The sequence below is a fragment of the Aristolochia californica genome, unplaced genomic scaffold (assembly GCF_029961685.1).
Source record: "Aristolochia californica isolate CCGP_79_NKW_82.1479 unplaced genomic scaffold, dmAriCali1.0.hap1 SCAF_12, whole genome shotgun sequence".
Taxonomy (NCBI): Eukaryota; Viridiplantae; Streptophyta; class Magnoliopsida; order Piperales; family Aristolochiaceae; genus Aristolochia; species Aristolochia californica.
The window spans coordinates 8,722,036-8,733,363 of NW_027181793.1; positions in this window are offsets into that span (position 1 = coordinate 8,722,036).

Here is an 11,328-nt window from a genome sequence, read left to right on the forward strand (position 1 = left end):
TTGGGAAGTTGTAGTACGGGTGTGGAGGCGAGAGCTAGTTTGAGTGCCTAGAAGGACTGTGTGGCTTCCTCATTCCAAATAAAGAAATTTTTCTTGAGGAGACTGGTCAATGGTGCTGCCAAGGGCCCATAATTTTGAATGAATTTGTGGTAGTATCCAGCTAGGCCCAAAAATCCTCTCAAAGCTGAGCTATTATGGGGTTGTGGCCAATTGCTAACTGCTTGAATCTTCTCAGGATCAACCATGCCCCCTGCGTGGGATATAATATGGCCAAGATATGCGACATGTGACTTTCCAAAAGATCATTTAGATTTCTTCAAATAGAGCTGGTGGGCTCATAATAATTCAAATACGACCCGTAAATCCACTAAATGTTGTTCCCTGGACTTGTTGTATATGAGTATATCGCAAAAAAAAAACACAAATTTTCATAGATAGTTGCGGAATACCTCATTCATCAACGCCAGGAAAGTGGATGGGGCATTTGATAACCCAAACGACATCACCACCAACTCAAATGGCCATGATGTGTGTGGAAAGCCGTCTTCTTGATGTCGGACGAGTGCATACGAAGCTGATGATATCCTGAGCGCAAGTCCAATTTGATGAAAACCAATGAACCGTGTAATTCATCTAGGAGTTCCTCAACTACCGATGTAGCAAACTTATCCTTGATAGTTTGGGCATTTAATTCCCTGTAATCGATACAAAAGCGCCATGTGCCATCGTGTTTCTTCATGAGCAAGACTAGTGAAGAGAATGGGGAGCGATTGTTGTGAATAAGGCCCTGTTGCAGCATGGCTTGGCATTGCCATTCGATTTTATCCTTCTGGAGATGTGGATATGTTATGGACTCCATAGCATCAAGAGTGGCGAACCGGAGAAGAGAATAGATGGAGTAAACTTGTATTTCAGTACCTTAGGGGTTTAATTGTAATTTGAAGTTCAATAAGGGTCTAATTGTAATTATAAAACCTTTGACGTTTTCCCTGATCTATTTAGGGCGTCAAGTGATTGAAGGAAAGACAAGCATTGATCAATTAGTATAGATGAGATCAGGTACTCTCTCTAAAGAGGCCTAAGGTTGGAGCTCCTTCAAAGGCTCACGTTCCTTCATCATTGGGTGTTCTAAGACCCCCAAATCCTTCCCTTCTTCGTCAGCCAATCTGAAAGCTAGAGGAGATCGCCGGGTGACTCGATCCATGGCGAGAGAACCTAACATCGTGGTATCAGAGCGGACCACCATTGGCGATTCCTCTTCCCCTACAGAAATTCAAAATTTTGTGGAAGAGAACCATGCTGATCTACAATCTCAAATCAATGGCCTAGAGGGAAAATTCCAGATGTTGATGTCCCGAATGGAAGAGGGTTTTGCCCAGCTTTTCGCCCAGATGGCATCTTTGTTAAGCACTTAGCCAATACTACCTAAAAGACCGGCCTGTTAGGAGCGGAAGGCATAGGTAATTAACCCTAGAACCATAATAGTAAACCCTGCCCTCCCGAGCCGACGACCACGGCGGCCTTAACACAGCAACGAGGACTGGGTCAGGAGCCCATACTCCCTTACGGCTCCCCGCCAGGGGCATGCAGTCCACCTGCGCATACGGGGACTCAAAGTCAGGACGTAGCTCCTATTCTGATACCAAATGTTAAGCACCTAGCCAATACTACCTAAAAGACCGGTCTGTTAGGAGCGGAAGGCATAGGTACTTAACCCCATGACCATAACAGTGTTATCGTATGGTCTTGGTCATGGTTACTTGCTTCCAAGTTTTTCATGTTAAGCTTCAGCAACTTCATGAGTCCAAGCAAATGAACAACTTCATTTCGTGTTACATGTAAAGCCTGTGACAATAATCCAACACAGTCATCCATATAAGAAGAGAAACATTCAAACTTGTCAGTAATACGGTTATTTAGCACTTTTTTTTGGTCATGGTTACTTGCTTCCAAGTTTTTCATGTTAAGCTTCAGCAACTTCATGAGTCCAAGCAAATGAACAACTTCATTTCGTGTTACATGTAAAGCCTGTGACAATAATCCAACACACTCATCCATATAAGAAGAGAAACATTCAAACTTGTCAGTAATACGATTATTTAGCACACTGAATCCTGCCAAAAAATTTGGGATGTAAAATGAGATACTTCCAGAAATATCTCCAGCACTTCTCTCACTGTTCTCCACTAGAGGATTTAGATTGTCTCCATTTTCTGGGCCCAAATATAGTTTGGCCATGTGAGGATAATTCTCAATGTCAAGGCAATTTTGAAGCCAATCAGAACCTTTCTCCACAAATTGTGTTCTTATTTCTTCCATGGTGAAATGGGTATCATCACAATCAAATGTAAGATTGCGTGCAAGATCAATTGCTGCTTTACTGTAAGCAGTTCCCGACATGTCACAAAACCCTTCTTTTTCAAGTTCCTAGAGAAGGACACCATGTCCAGTGCCAATGTCAAGGACACTCCAACTAGACAACCAGTTGTTGACCTCTTCAACTGACTCACATTTGGAGCTGGCTTCATCAGCAAGATTCTGTGTACAATTGTTGGATATGTTGACGCACAAAATTTTGGTCCAATTGACAACAATCTCCATAACTTCAGATCCAAACCAAATTTCACCTACATGACCATGCTCATAAAAATTTTCCAGGTCATCTGCATACGCAACTTCCCAATAGCTTTGCAAGCCTAACATAGAAGGCTCAACTCCATCATCTGCCTCATCCTTGGCAGATCTATAATTAGACGCAGCAGGGAAGGTTCCAACGGAAAGCACCTGAATGGTCTGAATTGCCAATGAATCACAGAAGAACTTGCACTCCTCTAGAAGGCCGATTCTACCATCTAAACCAGTTGTAATTAAAAAGGAATTAAAATGCCATCCAACATCCATTTGGCAGAATCCCAATTTGCCAATTTGACAATGCCCTCCCAAAAAAATAAGCCCAATTTGAAGGCAGCGTTGCTGCTGCTCCGGGCCTGGGAGCCCCATCCATTGCATGGAAGAATCGAATTGAGTGGAAAATAGAGGACGTTGTAAAGGCTTACCCACGATTGCGTGGACGAGGGGGTTCCCCACTGGCTAGCCGAGAAGGAGATTGAGACTGATTGCAGTTGGCCGGAAGCCAACTCCCCCCGAAAAATTTTTTGAAGCCGCGCCCACCCAATTTGGAATTTGGGTTCCCTCGGTTCTGCCAAGAGGGGGACGACGAGTGGGAGGGAATGGTTGGAAGTCACATCCCACCGGACATGTTTTCGACGGCGCTTCCTCTTTTTTCGGTGGAATCTTGTGGCTGCCGGAGCTGGTCGATGTACGGAGATAGAGGAGGAAGGGTTGAATTGCTTCGCCGTGACCGAGGAAGATGAGAAGACTTCCATCTGCGGTGCTGGAAGAGGTGTAGCTGGCCGTGAGAAGGTGACTTGGGAGGTCAAACCCATCGACGGGATTGGGGCAGAAATTTCTGCTGATTTCCCAAAATCTGGGTCCTTGTCATTTGATTTCGGGATTTTGAAAATCTCTTCTGAAAGGGCGAGCTTTCAGACTTGAGGGGGACCTGTAAACGGTGTTCCGTGGGTGTCGCCGAAGGGATTTCGTGATATTCTTTTGATTTAGGACATGTTGAGTCCCCAATTTCGGAGGTCATCGTCGCGAAATTGACGCCAGTGGTCGGCACTGGTGGAGGTGAGGGTGGTTGGTGGTGCTGAGGCATTTGGGGTGAATCTGGATTTGAGGTTTCCCCCAAATCCTTCGCAAGAGTCTTGGTCGGTAGATGGAATGTAGCCAAAGCCTTGGCGTTACCCTTTTTCCTGTCAGAGACAGTTTTTCCATGGGATGCCTCTCTATACCTCTTCATTCGCCATAATTTTACTCCGTCGGAGATATCTTCTCTGAAGAATACCTCTCTGTACTCCGTCGTCAACCAATATTGCACCCAGCCAACACGCCACATCTGTATACTTTCCAGCGTCTCACCATCTTCAACCATTTCACGGACTTGTCTGTGCATTGCCAAATATGGGTCTTCGATGGCCATCATGTTCCTGCTCTGATACCAGTTGTTACGGTCCCGGATCTGACACAAGGATTCTTTGGGAGGATCTGGGGTCTGCCACGGGTTACGGGTCTTCCAAGCATTACCATAGGGATAGTAGGAAAACATGGGGAAGACGAAGATCAATGGAGGATGAAAGAATACGTGGGTTTTTTAGGAAAACCCTAACCTCGGATCTAACCTCTTTACGCTAGATTTAACCTAATTCTTAATACTTCAATGCTTGTATTTCTCATTACTCATACCCCTTAAATAGGGTTCACCCTGTTAGGGTTTAAGAGAAACTATTACAAAAATACCCCTATGGCTTAAAACTGAAATAAATAAAGTAAATTAAAGAAAACACTAAAATAATAATGTTATTGCGTGCATAAAAATCTTCCTCACGCACAGCAGATCATCTCAACCCTCATCCACCGCCACCACCTCCTCCCCTGCGCCAAACACCTCCACCTCGTGGGGGTATCAATCCAGCACCCCCTACCGTGCCCAGGTACACAAAGCTTGATTTTCCAACGTATGATGGGTCTTCCGACCCTTTAATGTGGTTACACAGGTGTGATCATTTCTTTTCCAATCAAGGAACTCTGCCCGAGGGCAAGGTTCAATTAGCTGCCTTCCACATGCTCGATGAAGCGCTTATGTGGTTTTATCAATTCAAAAACGAGTTTGTGGTCTATGATTGGGAATTTTTCAAGGAAAATTGTATGCTACGGTTTGGTCCTCCACTTCACAGCAACCCAGTTGGGGATTTGGTTAATTTAAAACAGCTTGGAACTATAGAACAATATCAAAAATTGTTCTAAGAAAAACTTGCCCGTGCAAGTCATTTGGTGCGACCTGAACTTTATGTCAGTTTGTTCACTGCTGGCCTTGTTGAACCACTTCGCCTAGAAGTGGAATTGGAAGCCCCCACCTCCCTAGCCCACGCCATGAATTTGGCAAGAGCATTGGACACCAAACAGCTCCTCTTCCGAGATTCATTAACCAAACGTCCCCCATGGCAACCTCGCCCACAACCCACTGGCCCTTTTTCCACTAACCCAAGGCCTCAACCCCACACCCCCTCTCCAACACCACCACCTGGATTTATCAAACGTCTTACAAAAGCAGAAATTGATCAAAAAAGGGCTCAGGGACTATGTTTCAATTGTGATGAAAAATTTGTAAGGGCCCATCAATGCAAAAGATTTTTTTGGGTAGAAATAGAAGACCCCTCAGAGGATGACTTTCAGGAGGATGTGGACCAAACTGTGGATATCGGTACGGTCTAACCACCACCACATCTGAACCTGGTTTTAAATAGATCATATGGTCATAGTGCCTCAAGGAAGGCAATCCTGAAGGCTCGTGGAAGAGGTCTGAGAACTTGTCGAGGAGTTTGTCCATAGTATTGTCCAGTTGGTCCTGTGTGTAGATGGTATGAAGGTGATGGGGCTTGTCCACTTGACTACCTTGTAATAGCACTTGGCGTCCGCCCATAGCAAAGCTCATAGTTAACGCAGAGAAGTCCCACAAGATCGGTTCCAATGTTTGTAACCATTTGATGCCCAATACCATATCAAATTCTGCCAAAGGAATTACAAAAAAATTTGAATGAAAGAAAGACGTACCAATTGAGAATTTTACCGCTTTTCTGATCCCATAGCTTGGGACTTTCTCCCCATTGGCCATTGAAACTGTGGTTGTTGGGTGAGGATGGATCTACAACCGAAGATGTTGAGCAGTTGTTAAACTGAGAAAATTGTGCTTATTGCCCAAATCCACGAGTCCCATGAGTTCCTGGTCCATGACTCGAGCTCAGACTTGCATAGTTTTTGCCAATTTCTGCCATGTAATGGCATTTAGAGAAATTTCTGGTGGGTCCTCCTCAATAGGACCATCACTGTAGTCTATTTCCTCGGCTTCCTCTACTTCGAGCCAGAACAATCGTTTACATTGATGGCTTGCCCTGTATGGTTCATCATCGTTGTAGCACAGGTTCTTGGACCTCCGTTCCGCCATCTCCAAACTTGTTAATTTTCTAATATACTGCGATGGTGGATTGCTAGGGCATGTCTCAGCTGCAAGAGTAGTGATCAGATTATTTTTTGGTGGTGTTAATGCTGGATGTGCCACTTGAGGGGAAGTATTTCACCTCCCTTGCCAAGGCGTAGAAGTGTTCTGGTCCCCTTGCCAAACTGGTCTTCAAAGTTGAAGCCATTGCCTTTGTTCCATTGCTCGAGCTAAATTCATTGCCCGAGCCAAGTCTAAAGGTGAGTGAAGTTCCACCTTAGCCTCAGAGATTTATTGAGGCCTGTTGTAAATAAGTTGACTTGCTGGTCTACCCGCACCAATCGGCCAGCTCGAGCCAATATTTCTTGGAATTGTTTCAAAAACAGTTCAACAGATGCGGTTTGTCTCAACAACACCAAATCTCCTAAGGGGTTTCTGTGGGCGGGAGGGCCAAATCTAATTGTGCATAACTCTTTAAATTCCTCCCAATCCAACACTAATCTTTCTAGTTCCACTTGATGAAATCATAGTTGTGCCTCATCTAGCATGTGGAAGGCAGCTAGTCCCACCTTGTCAAACTCAGCAGTCCCTTGATTTGAAAAATAATTCTCACATCTATGCAACCAAATTAAGGGATCGATTGACCCAATAAATGTAGGAAAATCCAATTTTGTATACCTGGGTATTGTGCCTCCACTCTGTGGTGCATGGATTGGGGTGTGCCCAACAAACTGCTCTTCCCTTGGGCTGTGCAAATTATCCTCCCCCCTTCGGTCAGGTGATGCGAACAAAGGTTGGTTTTACAAACCAACCTTTGTTCGCATCATCTGGGGTAGTGTGTCACTCTGCCATGATATCAGACTGTTATGGACTCCATAGTCTCGAGAGTAATTAGTAGACGTAGCTGGTAGAATATGTAATTTCAAGCTTTATTCCATTAGCATGTTTTATGTAATTTCCTTGAAACTTATGGCCTCTTGTTTGGCCTGTGTTGGTGTCGTTTCCTAATCCTTTTATAGGGACATCGGGTTATGAATGAATTAAGCATTGGTCAATTAGAGTAAACGAGGTCGGATTCTCTCTCTGACGAGGTCCAACGCTGAGCTCCTTCGAAAGGTTCAAACTGTTACAACAATAGGTCGTTCTAAGCATTCCAAATCATCTTCAACGTCACCATTCAATCTGGAATCTAGAGGTGATCGTCGGGTGACTCGATACATGGCAAGAGAACACAACAACTTGGTGCAACCATTTAATCCCCAACACCGAGTCAAATCCAGCGAGTGGAATGACTAAAAAGTCTGTCACAAATGTGTGGCCTTCAATTTCAAAAGGTACATCAGTGCAAACTCCAGCACTTGAAATTTTTTCTCCATTCACTACCGAGACCGACATTCCAGTGTTCTTCTGAATCGGTAAGCCCAGTTGGTGTGCTGCTGGTTGGCTAATAAAGTTGTGGGTACTGCCTGAGTCCACTAAGGCCAAAAACTATAGGTGGTGGAAGGTAGCTCGGACCTGCATTGTGTTGGTGTTGTGGAGTCCGGTCATAGCATGGAGGGAAATTTCAGGTTCTTCCAGCTCAGGCTGGACAACCTCTTCCAACGGTGTAGGCTTGTCTGAATCATCCACCTCTAACCAGAATAGGCGTTTGCGTCTATGACCCTGTGTGTATTTCTCATCACAATTATAACATAAGCCGTTGGCCCTTCGTTGCTCTATCTCTGGTCTGGACAGGCAACGAATGTATTGTGGTGGGGGTGCCTTGGCCACCTCCGATATGGAGGTCGTAGTAGTGCCTTGGCGCTGTGGTGATGCAAAGGTGGGTGGGGCAGCAGGGGCAACCCGACCTGTCCATGGAGGCCTACGCCCCAGGGACTCTTTTAAGACCCATTGTTTAGCATCTAAAGTGCAGGCAAGATTCATGGCATGTGCTAGGTCCGGTGGGTCGTGTAATTCCACTTCAAGACGAAGGGCCTCAACTAATCCAACAGTGAATAAATGCACATATTGAGTAGGATGCACATACCTACTGGCGCGGGTCAGCCATTCCTGAAATTGTTTTTGATACGCCTCGATGGAATCGGTCTGTTTTAAATTGACCAAATCGCCCAAGGGATTGCTGCGGGCGGGGGGACTGAATCTTAACATGCAATAATCCTTGAAAATCTCTCAATCGTGGATATGATGCTCTGAATCAAACTAATGGCACCATAGTTGTGCTTCGTCGAGCATGTGGAAGGCGGCTAAAGGTACCTTGTCCTCTGCTTGTGTTCGTTGTTCCAAAAAAATTGGTCACATCTATGTAACCAGACCAGAGGATTGGAGGAGCCATCATATGTGGGAAAATCTAACTTGGTATACCTAGGAACCGTGGTGGGGCTGGGGCCATGGCCACCCCCAGCAGTTGGGTGGGGTGGACGCCTGGGCATATGCGGAGGGGGTGGATGAAGAGGTGGTTGTTCGGTGGTTCCGTTAGAGCTTCCAGGTAGAGCAGCCTCTCTCGCAAACCATTCCCCAATCCGATGATTTATCTGCATGATTGCATCTTTGAGTTCCACCATTTCATTCCGGAGGGTGTTTGTACGAGTTTGGCCTTCTAGCCGAACTTCATCAATGAGATTTCGAAAATCAATGGGAGAAGATGAATCGCCGATAGTGGTCCTGTATGATACCAAGTTGTTGTGTTCTCTCGCCATGGATCGAGTCACCCGGCGATCACCTCTAGATTCTAGATTGAATGGCGACGTTGAAGAGGATTTGGAATGCTTAGAACAACCTATTGCTGTAACAGTTTGAGCCTTTTGAAGGAGCTCAGCCTTGGACTTGTCAGAGAGAGAATCCGACCTCGTTTACTCTAATTGATCAATGCTTAATTCATTCATAACTCAATGTCCCTATAAAAGGATTAGGGAACGATGCCAACACAGGGCAAACAAGAGGCCATAAGTTTCAAGGAAATTACATAAAACCTGCTAATGGAATAAAGTTGGAAATTACATATTCTACCCTCTGCGTCTACTAATTACTCTTGATGCTATGGAGTCCATAACACAGACTTCATGCTAGAGAGTCACTGGAGTTGCAAGTTAATGCCAAGAAGTTGTTCCAACTGCTGTCATGTTTCAGCTTGTGCATCTTGCACCTCTTTGATTATGCTTCTCAATTCTTCATTGTTGGATGTATCCCCCATGTTACTGTTAGGTTCTCTGGCCATGGATCGTGTCACCCAACGATCTCCTCTGGCTTCTAGATTGGATGACAAGGGAGAGAAGGATTTTGGATGCTTGGAACGACCTATGCTTGAGGAACGTGAGCTTTTGAAGGAGCTCCACCCTTAGGCCTTGTGAGAGAGAGTACCTGATCTCGTTTAGACTAAATTGGAGTAATGCTTACCCTTTTCATTAATCTCACGTCCCTATATAGGGAATTAGGGAAAGACACACATGGGCCTAAGCATGGGCCATAAAGTTCAACCAAATTACAAGAAAACCACTAATGACTTAAAAGTGCAAATTACACAATCTATCCTCTTTGTCGACTAGCCACTCTAGATGCTATGGAGTTCATAACAGTTACCCTGCTCTAATACCACGTTGTTATGGTCCTTTGTCATGGATCGAGTAACTCGGCGTGGGATTGGTAAATCCAGCGTTGGGAGAAAGAGATGCTACTCTCGGATATGAGGAAAGCAACCTCCTTTTTGCAGCTAGACTGTTGTTCTCGATAAGGGGCAGGGAGCCCTTGCTGTTGTTGTTCGGATGAGAGGGGAAGAGCCCCTTGCTGCTCACGGCTGCGAAGGGTTAGAACCCTCCTTGTTGTTGTTCAGGTTAGGGGCTGAAAAGCCTCTAACTTAGATAGTCCTCAAATAAGAGGTTTGGAGTCCCTAACCCTGTTGCTTGCTGGCTTTGAGGCTGAAGAACCTTTGATTTTGGCTGCTCTAGCTATAGTGGTTGGAAAGCCTCTATCTTTGCTCAGAAAGAGAGAGAGAGACCCTCTCTTGCTGTTGTGGATCGATGAGAGGCTGAAGCCCCTGGTTGAACTCTGAAAAGGGAAAGAAATTCCCCCCTTGTTTTTGGTAAGGAGCAAGGTAAAGCCGAAATCAAAGAGAGAAGGAAGAAACTCAGATTCTAGAGGGAACCTGGACCTGGAGCTCATCAAGGAGACCCCCAAACCCTAGAGCTCGTCAAGGAGAACTCCAAACCCTGTTTAACCTAATTCAAGACTTTCATTTTCTCATTCTCCTCCCCCTCTAAGTAGGATTTATGCCAACATAGTTTTAGGGTTTAATTTTATAATTTTTCCCCTATGGTAATTTAACTTAAAATAATGCATAAAAACGAATTTAAAACAATATGAAAATAAATCAATTTACTCAATGACTCAATGCACCTCCTTTGGATGACTCAATTAGCTATTGAGTCCTCAACATTAGAGGCTTTTCAGCCCCTAACCCAAACAACAGTAGGGAGGGTTCTAACCCCTCTCAGCTGTGAGTAGCAAGGGGCTTTTCCCCTCTCATCCGAACAGTAGCAGCAAGGGCTCCCTGCACTTACCGAGAACAACAGTCTAGCTGCAAAAATGAGGTTGCTTTCCTCCTATCCGAGAGCAGCAACTTTCTCTCCCAACGCTGGATTTACCAATCCCATGCCGAGTTACTCGATCCATGACAAGGGACCACAACATTAAATTTCTAAAATCCAATAGATAAAAAAATACTCATAATAGGCTTAAGAACAAATTTTTTCATTAGGAAAATCTTGTTCCTACAAGATTGTAAATTTTTATGCAGAAAATCTCAACATAGACCGATTTTTAGTCAAGAACTTTCAAACCGAGAAAACTGCTTTGATAAACTTTTTCTAATCCGATATGCATACATCTCAATAATTTCATAGGATAAAGACAACAATAAAATCATCTTAGAACCATCTTCTAAAGATCTGAAAACCAAGAGCATGAAGTAATAATAACAATCATGAAAAACTTATCTCACAAACTTCAATCTTGCTTCACCTATGAGTAGCTTTGATCATAACTTCTTAGAGCATTTTTTTGACGTGGGGATCCTAAATTTGATGCTCTGATACCATGTTGAATTTAGGAGCCTATGATTGAAACCTCAAGCCAGATGAAAGAGGGAGAAGAAATGGAGCAAAGAGAGAGAGAGAGAGAGAGAGCTCGGGAAGAGTGGACAAAAGAGAAAAGAGAGAAAAAAAGTTTAGGCTAGAGAGAGATTCTTCACGAGTTGAGAAGTGGAGAGCATGATTGAATCC